At 45.0% G+C, this 16,504-nt stretch overlaps 1 protein-coding gene across 8 annotated transcripts in view; it reads left to right on the forward strand.

The window, feature by feature from the left end:
* ndst2a (N-deacetylase/N-sulfotransferase (heparan glucosaminyl) 2a) overlaps window positions 1–16,504 on the forward strand; it is a 432,751-nt gene that overhangs the window by 390,852 nt on the left and 25,395 nt on the right. The window lies entirely within an intron of this gene.

A 16,504-nucleotide genomic window follows, 5' to 3' on the forward strand; every position in this document is an offset into this window, starting at 1 on the left:
TCCTGGGTTTCATATCTCATCAGTAGTTCCAGCCTCTGTACTGCACCACAGTGTCAGCCTAGACTGTTGTGTTCAAGTCTCTGGACCTCTTCTGTGCCCCTTGATAACAGATTAAATGTGTGCCTTACCTGTAATAACTACCTTCTGATCCTTAACCCCAACGCAATTGTAGAGTGTGGCTGAGTGCTATTCGCTACATTCAGCTTTCTGGGAGGGACATGGATCATGTGCAGACAGAAGAGATTTAGTTTAATTTGGCATCATGTTCTGTGGAGACATCGATTTAACTGGTTTAGAACATAAAACGCAGAACAGTACAGCATAGGAACAGGCCCTTTGACCCACCATGTCTCTACCGAACATGATGCCAAATTAAATTAAATCTCTTCCGTCTGCACGTGATCAGTGTCCCTCCACTCCCTGAACATTCATGTGTCTGTCTAAAAGCCTCTTAAACGCCACTGTCATATCTGCTTCCACCACCACCCCGGCAGCGCGTTCCGGGTGCCCACCACTCTCTGTGTAAACAAAAAAACTTGCCCCACACATCTCCTTTAAACTTTCCCCCTCTCACCTTAAGTACATGTCCTCTGGTTTTTTGACATTTCTACCCTGGGAAAAAGATTCTGACTGTCTACCCTATCTATGCCTCTCATAATTTTATAACTTCCAACACGTTTCCCCTCAGCCTTTGCTTTTTTTATACAGCCGAAAACCATTATCAGATTTGATGTAGAAACTCCAAAAAGCTGCAAATGTTCAATGGGTCAGGATGTCTATTTGTTTTCCCCAGTCACCAAGGTTATAATCTTTCTTTGTATCTTGGCAAATTGCATATGCTTGCTTTTTTTTTGGAAGCATTGGTCGTATCTGTGCAAAGTCACATTGTGATATAATGGCCTCGGCATTTGGCATGTCTTCCATCTTAATCAAACGTTCCACCACTGGATCTTCCTGTTGGTTTTTGGTGGAAGGAAATTGTTTCCAATGGCTGGGGGGAAGGGCGTGTCAGCATTGGAAAAGGGTTTAAGATAATTGGCAAATGCATCAGAAAGAGGTTTTGTGCAACAAATTATTGAGTGGGTCCATTTGGAGATGTCAGGGGTTAAGGATGGAGTTGGGATGCTTTCTGTTCAAGAAGGAAGGAGGTTCTTTGCTACTTGGCCTAGAGGGTTAGTCATTGAGCACTTCCAAGCCTTTTGTTAATAGATTTCTTATGGATACCATCCGAATCACAGGAAATCCATACAAGATGGGCTTTGCACTGGGGATCAGGCAGGACACAGTGGAATGGTGGAATGTGTTTGAGGGCCCTAAAGGCCTAAACCTGCTCCTGTTTCTTCTGCTCTCAGGAGAGGGAGGTGGAAGTAGCTTTGTTGCTAACAGATTCTGACCAGAATATGTAAACTGGAATTTCTCCAATCATGCAGGCTCAGTACTACATGTAACGATGTGTCATTAAAAACAAGATAATTTCACTTCTCGAACCACTCCAGGAACTCTTAATTTGGCTAACCCCCAAGTTGCCATTAGTAACGTTGGATGATTTATGTTAACTTGTTGCCTCGTGGCTCCAGTAATGATTTTGTTCATTTAAAGACATAACAATATTAAAAATAGGCCAGCTTGGAACATTCCTGCTCTTTAAAACATCCTGCAGCTTGAATGGGAACGAAGAGCCCACTGTAAACACTGCCAAAGTTGGCAGCTGATTTCTACTTGCAATAGGAAATCTTTGTTCTATCAATGAATGTAAAAATAGTGTAAAATTTTGAACTTTAAAATAGATCTGTGGATTATTTAAATATAAATTCATCAGTTGTTTTGATCTTCAGAACATTCATTCCTTCTGCAAATTGAACATTGAAAATGTGCTCTATTAAATTTGCTTTCAATGGACCAATACAAAATAATGTCTGCATAAGCAAATATGTATTGGTTTATAATTGTCAATGTACTGAAATACAGTGTAAAGCTTTGTGTGCCATCCAGACAGATTATGCTGTGCATAATTACACTGAGGTAGTAAACTGAATGTAGTGTTGCAGTTACAGGGAAATTGCAGTGCAGGCAGACAAATAAAGTGCAAGGGCCACAACAAGGTAGATTGGAAGATCAAGAGCTGGATCACGCGCAGGTAGAAGAGATTTAGTTTAAATTGGCACGGATGCAGGCATCATGGGCAGAAGGGCCTATTCCTGTGCTGTACTGTTCTATATAAAAGTTCATCTTTTAGCATATGAGAGGTCCATTTAAGAGTCTGATAACAGTGGGATGGAAGCTGACCTCAAGCCTGGTGGTGCGAGTTTTCAAGCTTTTGTATCTTCTACCTGACAGGAGGTGAGAGGAGAGAGAATGACCAGGGTGGGAGGGGACCTTGATTATATTAGAAACATAGAAAACCTACAGCACAATACAGGCCCTTCGGCCCACAAAGTTGTGCCGAACATGTCCTTCCCTTAGAAATTACTAGACTTACTCATAGCCCTCTATTTTTCTAAGCTCCATGTGCCTATCCAAAAGTGTCTTAAAAGACCCTATCGTATCCGCCTCCACCACCGTTGCCGGCAGCCCATTCCACGCACTCACCACTCTCTGAGTAAAAAAACTTACCCCCTGACGTCTCCTCTGTACCTGCTCCCCATCACCTTAAACCTTTTCAGCCCTGGGAAAAAGCCTCTGACTATCCACACGATTAATGCCTCTCATCATCTTATACACCTCTATCAGGTGTTGGCTGAATTCCTGAGTATTGGCTTGTTTTCCCGAGGCAGCAGGAGTGTAGACAAATATTTGAAGGGAATGTTGGGAGGATAAAACGGGGTGGGGTAGGATTGGTGTAAAAATGGGTGCTTGATGGTTGGCACAGACTTGTTGGGCCGAGCGGCCTGTTTCTGAACTATGTGACTCTGATGTAATGCTGATGTTCTTCCAAGGCAGGGTGAACCTGATTGGGTGATTGCACTGTCGGTCAAACCCAGTGTTTCTGTTGCTAACTGAAATTAAATTGGTGCATGGCTCTCCTCCACTCCGACTTTCTGCCGGACTAGAAGAAGGTTCTTTCATGTGCTTTTTTTTCTCCATTCCTTAAGCAGAGAGCAGAATAGCCTTAGTAACTTTGTACCATGTTTGCAGGGAGGTTGGGTAAATGTATCATACTAACCTAGTTACTTCAATACCACAGCTGAGCTTCAATTATACCAGTTAACCTCCCTGGTGTTCTCTCCTTTTTTCCAAGACTCATCCCTTCCTTTTAATTAAACTATCAGAGTCATTGGTGTTTGTGGGTCACTGAACAGATGAACTCTTGATCTCGCAATCTACCTCGTCGTGGCCCTTGCACTTCATTCGTTTATCTGCACTGCACTTTCTTTGTAGCCACAATACTCTATTCTGCGTTCTCTTTTCTTTTTTGTACTAACTTGATGTACTTGCGTATGGCATGATCTGGCTGGATGGCAACCAGACAAGAGCTTTTCACTGTATCTCGATGCATGTGACAACAATAAACCAATACCATTTCCCCACGTTAAGCCCAGTTGCAGCCATTATTAATATGTACAACCATCAACATCCTGGGGATCATCACTGAACCAGCAAATCAACTGGACCAGTCACATCTGGATCATTAGTCTAAGCCACTGGATTTCTAGACCGGTTACTTGTACATCATTCAACCATAATCCATGTAAAAATGTGTGTCTGTATCTCGACTGGTAATCACTGTTATTTTTTTCATCCCTGACTTCACTTTTATGTTCAGTTGAATTTCAGTTCAGGGTGGACAGCTGCATCAGCAGTGTGCAAAATGTTCACAGGGTCTTGGGTGAAGAAGCACAAGTGCTCAGAGAAGCTGCAGTAGCTTGATCGGTAGTTTGAGTGGTGTCATCTGTATTTGTATATCTTCATCTCCTTCACCGTTCAACTCCCACTGCTGGCTCTCATTGATATTGGTTTATTATTGTCACTTGTACCGAGGTACAGTGGAAAAACTTGTCTTGCATACCAATCGTACAGGTCAATTCATTACATAGTGCAGTTACATTAAGGTAGTACAGGGTGCATTGAGGTAGTACAGGTAAAAACAATAACAGTACAGAGTAAAGTGTCACAGCTACAGAGGAAGTGCAGTGCAGTAAGGTGCAAGGTCACAACAAGGTAGATCGTGAGGTCAGAGTCCATCTCATCATATAAGGGAACAGTTCAATAGTCTTATCATAGTGGGGTAGAAGCTGTTCTTAAGTCTGGTGGTACGTGCCCTCAGGCTTCTGTATCTTCTACCCGATGGAAGAGGAGAGACGAGAGAATGACCTGGGTGGGTGGGGTCTTTGATTATGCTGGCTGTTACACCAAGACAGCAAGAGGTAAAGACAAAGTCCAAGGAGGGGAGGCTGGTGTCCGTGATGCGCTGGGCTGTGTCCACAACTCTCTGCAGTTTCTTGCGGTCCTGGGCAGAGCAGTTGCTGTACCGAGCCGTACCATATCCACACTGTGTCAGATCTAGGAAAAGCTGGCTGGGCTTCTGCCCTTTCCCCTCATCCCCTTCAGTAGGACTGGTTCCACTGAATCCAGCTGGAGACTCCTGTGTGACCTTTGTGTGCTTCCCGTTCTGGCCTCTTGGGCATTCCCACTTTACATCACTCCACCTTCGACTGTGCCTTCCAGCTGTCGAAATCCCAGCCTCTGGAATTCCCTCTCTAAACTTCACAGTCACTTGTCCTAATGTTTGCTTCTGTGGCTTGTCACACGATTGTCATGATGTTCCTGTGAAGCTACCTTTGACTATGCTGAAAGCGCTGGAGACTCGATCGTCCTCTGTTAAATGGGAAGCGTTTATAGTTTACTTCACCTTCATTGAGAAGGTGGTAATGCCGAATTTTATAAAATGCCACCATCAATCTCTCCTCATCAGAACCAACAACTGGCTCATTTCAGATCAATCTTCTGTCTAAGTTGTCACCTTCGAGGTTGTCCTATCACACAGTGGTACAGCACAGGAAGAGGCCATTTGGCCCATTGTGTCTGTATTGGCTTTTCTATCCAGTTAGCTCCACTTTTCTCCAATGTCCATGAGTTTGGTTTTCCCCAAGTATTCATCCACTTCCCTATTGGAAGTGATCACTGAACCTGGGTCCCACACTGGTCAAGCAATCCGTTCCTAATCCTAGATATTCATAGTGTATAAACTAAAAGTTTTTTCTCATGCCACCTCTGGTTCTTTGCCAGTCAAATATTAACAGAGATTGGTGTTAGATCAGTTGGAAAGTTAATCCGATGTCTGCTCTGTGTCACCCAGCTTGACACTCCATTCAACATTCGGCGAGAGAGTAGAATGCTTCTGAGTGCCATTTACCCTGCCTGATGAACAACCCCAGCGTGATCACGAGAGGAGGACGTGAGCTGACCACCCTTCATCCAAGCCCACGTTGATTTAGATATTAAGCTGGATTATGCTGTTGAATGGAGCTTGCTTCCTTCCTCCTCTTTGAGTCAGGTCAATGAGATGGTTGCTTTTGTTCATTTCCGGAGCTCGCACGCTCCACTGAAGTTTGCAGCTGAGTTAATGTTTAACGAACTTTATTTGAAATCCATCCCCTGAATGGGTCAGATTTCTCTCCTAACGCAAAGCAAACAACTTTGCAAGCTCCTCTTTGCAACAAGGAGAAAATTAAATTGAGCTGAGATTTGTTCATTGAGCATCTCTTTTGCATTGACAATGTACAATTCTTCCCAGCATAAAGACATCTCTCTGAAGGCTAAACCAAACAAAATGAGTGGAAATACGAGGAAAGCTCTGACTGATCCTATTAAACATTATGCATTGTTTGCATGTGCTGTGTAAGAACAGCACTGTCCAAACATTACGTGCTGTTGCACGTCCTTGGAATCGAGCCAACCTCGTCCTAGTGGAAGAGGTGAATTGTACTACTTTACATTCAGGAATGGACAGCGAAACCACTCACTGGTTTCATTCAAAATGATTTTTCTTCTTGCACATATGTTGTGTTGGGTGTCCCTTTCTGACCAGGAGGCTCAAGAGACTGCAGATGCTGGAATCTGGAGCAACGAACAATCTGCTGGAGGATCTCAGCGGGTCGAGCAGCATCTGTGGGGGGGAGGGGAGGTGGTGGAGGGAGGGGATGTGTGAAGAGAAACTGTCAACGATTCGGGTTGAAACCCTGCATCAGGACTGAGAGGGGAGATGACCGGTGTAATGGGGAGAGGAGGAGTGGTGAGGCAGGAATCTGAGGTGGCTGGTGGACCAAGGAGGAGTGTAAGACGATGGGCAGGTTGCTCCTGGTAGAAAATTTGTCTGCCTGTGCCTATCATCCACCTGCCACTGTCTCTCAGCTCCATCCCCGCTTCGCTCTCCTACCTGGTGCAACCTGCCTATCATCTTATGCCCCTCCTCAGTCCGCCAATCACCTTGGACTCCTGTCTCATCACTTCCCCCCTCTCCTCTGTATACCGGCCACTGCCCCTCTCCACTGTCAGTCCTGATGCAGGGTTTCGACCCCAAATGTCAATAATTCGCCACACGCCCCCCCCCCCCCCCCCCCCCCCCCCCCCCCCCCACACACACAGATGCTGCTCGACCGGCTGAGTTCCTTCAGCAGATTGTTTGTTGTCCCTTCTCTGCCCAGTCCTGCTGTACGCATCCAGGGCTATACTCATTATACTCATCCATAGTGAAATGATCATGCTGTATTTCCCTGTCACCCTCCATCCTCGACAGCCTCTGTGCGCACCTCCCAAACCCTGCAACACGTTGATTACAAGGCTCTTCCCATTTGTCAAAGGGCTTGTGGTCTCCAAACACCTGTCCAGGTGCCCAGCCTCTCACCTTGTACCCACTGAATACTGGAGCTGTTCCAGAACTGCTGCTGAAGGGGCTCCTGGATGGGACATTAGACTCGGGTCAAGGTTCAAGGTTCTGTGGCACTCATCCAAGCAGGAGTTGGGGAAGTGAAGTGACTTGAATGGAATGCTGGATGCAGAGCAAAATGGCACCTGCTGCAGTGGTAGGCATTTGGAACAAGTGTCTGAGGACTAATATATAGAAGTATATAAGAGAGGTGTAGATAAGGTTGATAATCAATATCTTTTTCCCATGGTAGGGGTACCAAAAACAAGAGGGCATAGGTTTAAGGTGAGAAGGAGTTTTAAAGGGAATGAAGGGAATGTTTTTTGGTACAGTGGTTGATATCTGGAACACAATGCAAAAGGAGGTTGTGGAATCAGATACAATCACACATTAAAGAGGTACTTAGACAGATAATTAAATAGGCAAGGCATAGAAGGATATGGCTCTAATGTGGGCAAATGGGATTAGTATAGATGAGCAAAAGGGTTGAATGGATATGGTAGGTCGAAGGGCCTGTTCCTGTACTGTACAACTCTGTGATTACTCTCTCTCTTTCATTTCTAAAGTCCCCACCACTGATTTGCGCACAATTCAACCAATATGTGCGTTTTTTGTGTGCATGTTACAAAATATTTTTTCGGGGATGGACCTGTGTCCTTTTATCAGCTCAGATTAAAATTCCTTTATTAGCTGCATCTAATCTTGATTTAACATCACTTACTTAGCTCCCACAATTATATTTAAAATAAATCATAATTAAACTTAAATCGCTTGCTGGTTGATTACACTTCAGACTAAAAGGAGCCCTTCTTCAGCACATTGGAAAGATATACAATCTAATTTTAATTCATAAGCAATTTAGTAAGTGTCTGATTTCAGTTTTAGTTAATTCCATTTTTGGTAAGCACCATCTGACTATCTTCCTTTGTTATTTCAAACGGCTAATTCCAATTACTAAATAATTAATTGTTTTTTCTTAATATACTGATTGGTATTGCAGGATATTATTAGCGATCATTAGCTTTGATATTCTGTACCTGTGAAGCATAAGGAATAGATGGATGTGTAGCCCATTCAGCACCTTGTGTCTGCTCTACCATTCATTAATTGGTACTGAGATGCAGTGAAAAGCTTTTGTCTGTGTGCCATCCAGATAGATCCTTCCATACACAAGCACATGGAGGTAGTCTAAAGGAAAACAGAATGCAGTGAAATGTTACAGGTACTGAGAAAGTACAGTACAGGTAGACAAAGTGCAAGGGCTATAATGGGGTAGATTGAGAGATCTAAAGTTCATCTTTCAGTGGTTGAGAGGTCTGTCCAAGAGTCTGATAACAGTGGGATAGAAGCTGTCCTTGAGTGTGGTGGTTCAGGCTCTCAGGCTTTTGTATCTTCTGCCTGATGGGAGGGGGGAGAGGAGAGGATGACCAGGGTGGGAGGGGCCATTGATTATGTCGGCTGCTTTCCTGAGGCAGTGGGAAGTGTAGATGGAGTGAGTGGAGGGGAGGCTGGTTTGCGTGATGGACTGGGCTGCGTTCACAACTCTCTGCAATTTCTTGCAGTGTTGGGCAGAGCAGTTGCCGTACTGAGCTGTGATGAAGGTAGTGAAAAGGAAAAAAAAACAATGCAGAATAAAGTGTTACAGCTACAGAGAAAGTGCAGTGCAGGTAGACAATAAGGTGCAGGGGCCATGACGAGGTAGCTTGGGAGATCATTAACATTATGGCTGATCAGTGTCACTTCCCTGCACGAACTCCATATCCCTTGGTTCCCTTAAGTGTCTAAAACTTATCAATCTGTTTTGAATATACTCAACGACTGAACCTTTACCACCCTCCAGTGTGGAGAATTCCTAGGATTTATTACCCTCTGGGTGGGGAAACCTTTTTCTCATCCCTGTTCTGAATGGCTGACCCTTATTTTGAAACTGCCCCTGGTTCTGGACACCACTGTTTGGGGAAACATCAATTCCATATGTGCTCTGCCAAGCCCATGTGAATGTTGCACATTTCAATGAGATCACATTTCATTCTTATCAATTTGAGAATATAAACGCCAGACTGCTTCATCTCCCCTCATTCGATAAACCCACCATCCCAAGAATCAATCTAGTGATCCTTTGCTGCACTCCCTGTATTGCAAATACACCCTTCCTTTGAACTCTGCCATTGGGTCTTGGGGTTCGACTTCATACCCAGCAGATGTCTAATTCACACAACTCCAGTCAACTGTGTTGGCAAACGAGCTCTATCTGAATTACTGTACAAAATGATGGTGAGACCAAAGGTGGAAAATATCGTGTGCAGTTCAGGATAATGCTAGAGAGGGTGCAGAAATGATTCACAAGGACATCTGCTGGATTGGAGGGCCTGAATTATAAGGAGAGACTGGATAGGCTGGGACATTGTCCCCTGGAGTGTTGGAGGCTGAGGGGTGACCTTCTAGAGGTTTATAAATCATGAGGGGTATAGATAGGGTGAATGGTCACAGGCTTTTTCCCAGGGTGGGGGAGTCTAAAATCTAAAACTAGATTTAAGGTGAGAGAGGAAAGATTTAAAGGAGACCTGAAGGGCAAGTTTTTCACACAGAGGGTGGTGGGTGTATGGAACAAGCTGCCAGAGGAAGCGGTAGAGGCGGGTACAATTGCAATGTGTAGAAGGCATTTGGACAGGTTCAAGGGTAGGAAAGGTTTAGAGAGATATGGGCTAAACGTAGGCAAATGGGACTAGCTCAGGAAGCCACCTTGGTCAGCATGTACAAGTAGGGCTGAAGGGCCTGTTTCTGTGCTGTATAACTATAACTCTGTGACATCTCTTCATCTTGAGGATTCTAATTCCACTGCCTACATGGGTTTGGGAATTAAACCCACGACATTCATGGTCAAGGAGTGAAAAAACAAACTGCTTAAAGGAGCTCAGCGAGTCAGGCAGTAGCTGTGGAGGGAAATAGACAGTAAGGGTGTTGACCCAAAACGTTGACTGTCCGTTTCCCTCCACAGATGCTGCTTGACCTGCTGAGTTCCTCCAGCAGTTTGTTTTTAACTCCATATCCTTGAGACTCCACAGTCTCGTGTCTACATTTATGGTCTATCTGGTTTAGTTGCCCAACAGGGATGTCAACCACAGGGAGGTTGCCTGCGAGTTGTTCCCCAGCAGATCTATCAGAATACTTCAGTACTGTGACACCTCCAAAGATTGTAGAAGTTCTGAAACTATCAGCCCTAATGTTACATAATTTTGCAAAGTTAGCAGGTCCAACATTTCAATTTAACAAGTTCCCATTATTGCTTCTTTTAAAAAAAACTGCACTTTTCACATTAAGTGCTCAGTGCCTGCTGTGAATCCATTATTGAGAACATAGAATATTAAAGGATTATTTGTCATGGTATTCCAGTGAGACAAGTGGCAAAACCCTCCTGGGGCTTATACAGTGCTGGTTGATACCTGTTAATTGGTACATGCATTTGCATAGCTTTACTGTCAAATTGTTCTTTATAAGAGAAGTACAGCCTGAGGTACAAAAGTAATTGTGCTAGGCTTGTAACCATTTAGTTGGTATCCAGGGGGTGGCTTTATGTTGAAGTGGTGGGGATTGCACACAGCAAAATTTCTACAGAAAACTGAAGGCAGTTACAGTTACAGATGCAGATTTGAAAAATTCAGGATTCTGACTGGGTTTGACAGTGGGAGATGTAGGGAGAATGGTGCCCCTCCTGAGGGAGTCTGGAACTAATTGGTTTGTGATTGCCACATGTACTGACATACAGCTCTCTCTGGGGCTGAGAATTCCAGAGATTCACCACTATCAGTGAGAAGAACCTCCCCTTATTCTGCAAATATGCGGCCTTTTCTAACAAAAACTTTGTTTGCATGCCATCTAGACAGATCATTCCATACATATACATTGAGGTAATACGAAAGGAAGACAACAACAGAATGCAGAATATAGTGTTACAGTTACAGAGAAAGTGCAGTGCAGGCAGACAGTAAGGTGCAAGGGCCACGATGAGGTAGATTGAGAGGTCAGGAAATCATCTTCATCATACAAGAGGTCCATTCAAGTCTTATAACAGCAGGATAGAAGTTGTCCTTGAACCTTGTGGTACGTGTTCAAAAGCTTTTGGGGAGGGGGGGGAGGGGGAAGAGAGTATGACCAGGGTGGGAGGGGTCTTTGATTATGTTGGCTGCTTTCCCGAGGCAGCATATTTACAGAATAAGATGAGTTTCTTCTCGCTAAGGATAGTGAATCTCTGGAATTCTCAACCTTTGAGAGCTATAGAGACAGTGTTGACTATACACTAGGCTGAGCCAAATTCTTGAACTGTGGGTAAATCGAAAATTATGGAGAACAGGAAGGAAAATGGAGCTGGAGCCAAGATCCGATCAACCACTGGTCTTGTTGAGTGGCAGAGCAGGCTCGCTGATGGATGGCCAACTCTTGCACATTTCCAAACATGGTCTACTGCCAAGATCGTCAGAGTGGAATTCCTGACGTGTCTACCAGGATAATTCAGAGGCACCATTTGGTCAAAGCACGTATGTGTATTTTCACAAGTTGGTGAAAAGGCAGTCACGATCCCAAAACGATCAGCTAAGATGTTGAGAGTTCAAATCCTACAACAGGAAGATCTGATGTTAAAGTAAAACTGTTTGCACCACATTTTACAGCCAATGATGTACTTTTGAAATGAAGTTTTTATTGTGAGAAATGGTGAATTTGTGCACAGCAAGACCCCACAACTACATGACAGCACAGGGCGGCAGAGTGGCGCAGCTGGTAGAGCCACTGCCTCACAGCTCCAGAGACCCGGGTTCAATCCTGACCTCCGGTGCTGTCCGCGTGGAGTTTGCATGTGTGGGTTTCCTCCGAGTGCTCCGGTTTCCTCCCATGTCCCAAAGACGTGCTGATTGGAAGCTTAGTTGGTCACTGTAAATTACCCCTGGTGTTTAGGCGAGAGGTAGAACTTGGGGAGAATAGAAAATAGAATTAATATAGGATTTGTGTAAATGAGTGGTTGAGGGTTGCTGTAGACTTGGTGAGATGTAGGGCCTGTTTCCCTGCTGTATCTCACTCTGACAGTGATCGGTTAATCTGCTTATGTTATAACGTTAATTGAGGGATAAAGATTGGTAGGTTGCTGGGGAGAGATTGTCTGCTTTTCTTCGGAATGTTGCCTTGGGATCCAGGAGAGAGGAGAAGGGGCTTCAGTTCAACGTCCTGTTACCAGACCAAGAACTGGTAATGAACTAGTCAGAAGCTGCTCAGTATGTACTCCATTCTTGTGGCCAGAGCTGCAAGCAGATTAATTTTGGGCGGCACGGTAGTGTAGCGGTTAGTGCGACATTATTAAAGCACCAGCGATCGGGGTTTGATTCCCATCGCTGTCTGAAAGGAGTTTGTATGTTCTCCCTTGTCCGTGTGGGTTTCCTCTGGGTGCTCTGGTTTCCTCCCACATTCCAAAGACGTACGGGTAGGTTAATTTGGGTTTAAGATGGGCGGCGCAGACTCATTGGGCCGGAAGGGTCTGTTACCATTGCTGTAAATAAAATTTTTTAAAAATGTGAAACCAGAAGAACCCAGGAAATGGGAGCAGGAGTGGGGCACTGCCCCCCTGAGCTTTCTCCACCATTTAGAAGCTGAAAATTAGGAGCAGGAGTAGCCCCTTGAGCCTGCACTGTTGCAGATTTTCTACATTATCCTTTGATGGATTTCTAGATATCTGATCAATCTCAATTTTGAATGAAGTCATTGACTGAACCTCCAAAGCCCTCTGGAGTTGAGAATTCCACAAGAAGTATCCTATCTGGATGCCCAGCTTGGCATGGCAGCTGCTCTGTCCAAGACCACAAAGAAACTGAATAGAGTTCTGAAGTCCATCACGTGAAACAGCCTCCCCTCCATTGACTCTGTCTACACTTCCCACTGCCTAAGGAAAGTAGCCAATGTAATCAAGGACCCCTCCCACCCCAGTCATTCTCCCTTCTCCCTCCTCCCATCAGGCAGAATATACAAAAGCTGTTATCGGATTGTTGAACGGACCTCTCGTACACTGAAAGATTAACTCCTGAACTGTGATCTCCCAATCTACCTCGCCGTGCCCTTGTACTTTATTTGGCTACCTGCACTGCATTTTCTCTGTAACTATATTCTGGATTCTGTTTTCCTTTTTTCACTACCTCAATGTACATATGTATGAAATGATCTGTCTGGATGGCACACAAACAAAAGCATTTCACTGTATCTCGGTACATGTGACAATAATAAACCAATTCAATTCACCGTCCACTGACTGAAGACATTTTCCCTTATTTCACCCCTTAATGAACCGATGGCTGATTTGATTGCAACCTCAACTCCTATTGTCTACCTGCAGTAACCTTTCCCCTCCTTATCGAGTATCTATCTGTCTTTGCTCCCACTGCTCAGTGAGGGAAAGAGTTCCATCCCTGCCTTTTGGGTCACCCCTAACTTTTAGTCAGTGACCCCAAGTTTCAGACTCTCTGCAAGCAGAAACATTCTTTCCATATCTACCTTGTCAAGACTCCTTGGGATCTTATGTCTCATATTTTCTTATGACACACAAGGAGACTAACATTTCAATCAAGACCCCTCTTCTAAACTCCAGCAGGCACAAAACTAACCTTTCCAACTTTCTTTATAAGACAACCTGCCTTCTCCAGGAACCAAAACATCAACTGCTGAAGGAACTCAGCAGGTCAGGCAGCATCTGTGGGGAGGGGGGAGGAATTGTCGACGTTTTGAGTCGAGACCCTGCGTCTGGATGGAAAGGTAGAGGGGAGATAGCCAGTATAAAGAGGTGAGGGAAGGGGTGGAGCAAGAGTAACCCCTCACCTCTTTATACTGGCTATCTCGCCTCCCCCTTTCAGTGTGGATGCAGGGTTTCGACCCAAAACATCGACATTACCACCTCCACCAACTCCTGCCCCCCCACAGATGCTGCCTGACCCACTGAGTTCCTCCAGCATTTTGTGTGTTGCTCCAGATTCCAGCATCTGCAGTCTCTTGTGTCTGTTCCTGGTACTCATCCAGTAAACTTCTGAATGGCGTCTAGTGCACCTACGTCCTTCCATAAATGAGAAGATTGGTATTGTATAAAGTACTCCGAATGAGAACATCACCAATGCCTTTTGTAACTGAGAGAGATCTTCCTTAATGCATGAGGAGTCAAAATAAGAGAGAAATGGGGATGGTGGAGGGTTGTATAACTGCAGGAGATTGTGCAAATAGGGAGCGACAAGGCCGTGATGGGATTTAAAAAGCATGAGAATTGTTAGGTACCGGATAATACTGGAACATGTTACAAGGCTGCGGGGGATGGAGGAATTAATCATTATTCCTGAGGTGTCGTGTCTGCTGGTGTGTGTCCAGGTTAGGCTGTTGGGAATGGCCTAGTTCTCTTAGTGGATTTTGTCTCAGTGGAAGCAGTGGTTTGAAGGTGGGATTTGCTTGTTCTTGTCCTCTGCTCTTGTAAATTTTACTGGAACTGTACAGCAAGGAATGGATCTGTACCACCTTGTGCGTTGCACTAAACATCTGATGAAAGTCGGTGAATGGGGTAAGCTCATTCCTCTGCATAATCGTTGATTCAGAATCCATTGGCAACACTGTGGCAGCAAATGAGTTGGAGACAGGGTTTGTGCATGCCTGGGTTACAGCAGTCCATGGCACAGTTAGCAACGTCAGTTAATTTGGAAAATGATCTTAGGAGCAGAGGAAAGTGAACTAACAGGAAAAACTGCAGCAACTTCTTCCAATGTAAGCAGAGTATTTTGGCCAGAAATGCAGGGAGTGCAGGATTGTTACACGTGAATGATGTGTTTCAATTCAGTCTCGATCACTTACAGCAAACAGCAGGTCGCTCGACAGTGGAACTACCCACTAAGGTTAACTCTCTTTTGGAGCGGTGATGTCGTTATTGGAAGCCTTTTCACTTTGTCCCTAAACCACATTTCTTTTTGTGCAGAGTCACTTGAAATTGTTTTCTTTTGCACTTTAAGGAATTAACCAATGTAGGTGACATGGTCAGAGTGAGAACTCAGTGAAAACAAATTGAATTATCACCTAATTAGGCTTAATCGCAGGCGATAAAATTACAGTTCCGTGGATGATAACATCATCACAGAAATCATCTTGTACTTAGATCTTGTGCTTTTCATCTCAATTAACTTTCCACAGGAAAGGGAAGAGGATGTGGACGAGGGTGTAAGAAGTATCTGACCTTAAGATCATGGGTTCAGATCCCAGAGGTTTGAGCACAAAAGCCCAGGCTGTCCCAGTGCAGTGCTGAGAGGGAGTTGCACTAACGTGCTGTCTTCTGGATGAAATGTAAGCTGCTTGCTTGTGGATGTAAAGGATCCTACAATTCAGAAGTCATTGTCTCCTGGTGTACTGCGCCAGTACTGGGAGGTTCTTAGGCAAAGAAACATGCAGTAGAGGTGCAAGTCTGTCTTGTCCCAGATGAGGAGAAGCTTTAGGAAGAGGGCTTAGGAAGCAAATTCCTGGACCTAGCATGACCAACACTGCCAGGAGTTACTAACTGCCAGGAGTTACTAACCACACAGGCTGATCTTCCTGCCATTTAAATTGTTTGATTCACTATTCATTATTGTGAAAATCTGAAGGCATCAATAAAAGGGAGTCTGGTGAAGAGGAAGGGAGCAGAAGGACATGTTGGGGGTGGAATGAGGGGTAGAGTCACAGACCAATACAGCACGGATATAGGCCCTTTGGCCCAACCAGTCCATGCTGACCGTGGTGCCACCCAGCTAGTCTCAATTTCCTGCGTTCGGCCCATATCCCTCCAAGCCCCGCCCCTCCATGTACCAATTGCTTCTTAAATGACACTATTGTACCTGCCTCAACCACTTCCTCTGGCAGCTCGTTCCATATACTCACCGCCCTCTGCGTGAAAAAGTTGCCCCTCAGGTCCCTTTTAAATCTTTCCCCTCTCACCCTAAACTGATGCCCCTTAGTTTTGGACTCCCCCACCCTGGGGAAAAGATTGTGACCATCCACCTTATCCATGCCTCTCATAATTTTAAATATTTCTATAAAGTCGCCCCTCATTCTCCTATGTTCTAAGGAATAAAGACCCAGCCTGGCCAACGTCTCCCTATAAGTCAGGCCTTTTAGTCTTGGCAACATCCTCGTAAATCTCCTCTGCACTCTTTCCAGTTTGACCACATCCTTCTATAACGGGGTGACCAAAACTGTTTACAGGGGCTGTGGAAATGTTCTCTGCTCCAGCGCGAGTTAGAAATTCTGATTGGGTGTGTTTTATCCCATACTTGGCTGCAAACCATTGACCTTGCAGCTTCTGGCTCCCCTAGTGGCTCCAGTGAAAAGTGTAGGTCAGGGCACAGTGCTGAGCTGTGTGGGATCGCTGCCCCCTCCACCACTCCGTGACCCCTCTCCCACTGCTGCCTCCTCTGGCCAGCCACTGGATGGGGGGACCTGCCGGGGTTGGGAGACCATGGGACAGATGTGATCTGCAGGACTGGAGGTTGGGATTGTCCAAGCCAAGCCAGAACGGATGGTCACACTGGTAGGTTGTAAAGTCATACAGCATGGAAACAGGCCCCTTGGCCCAACCATTCATACTGACCATGGTGCCCACCA

This window comes from Pristis pectinata, chromosome 30, assembly GCF_009764475.1.
Source record: "Pristis pectinata isolate sPriPec2 chromosome 30, sPriPec2.1.pri, whole genome shotgun sequence".
In the NCBI taxonomy this organism is placed as follows: domain Eukaryota; kingdom Metazoa; phylum Chordata; class Chondrichthyes; order Rhinopristiformes; family Pristidae; genus Pristis; species Pristis pectinata.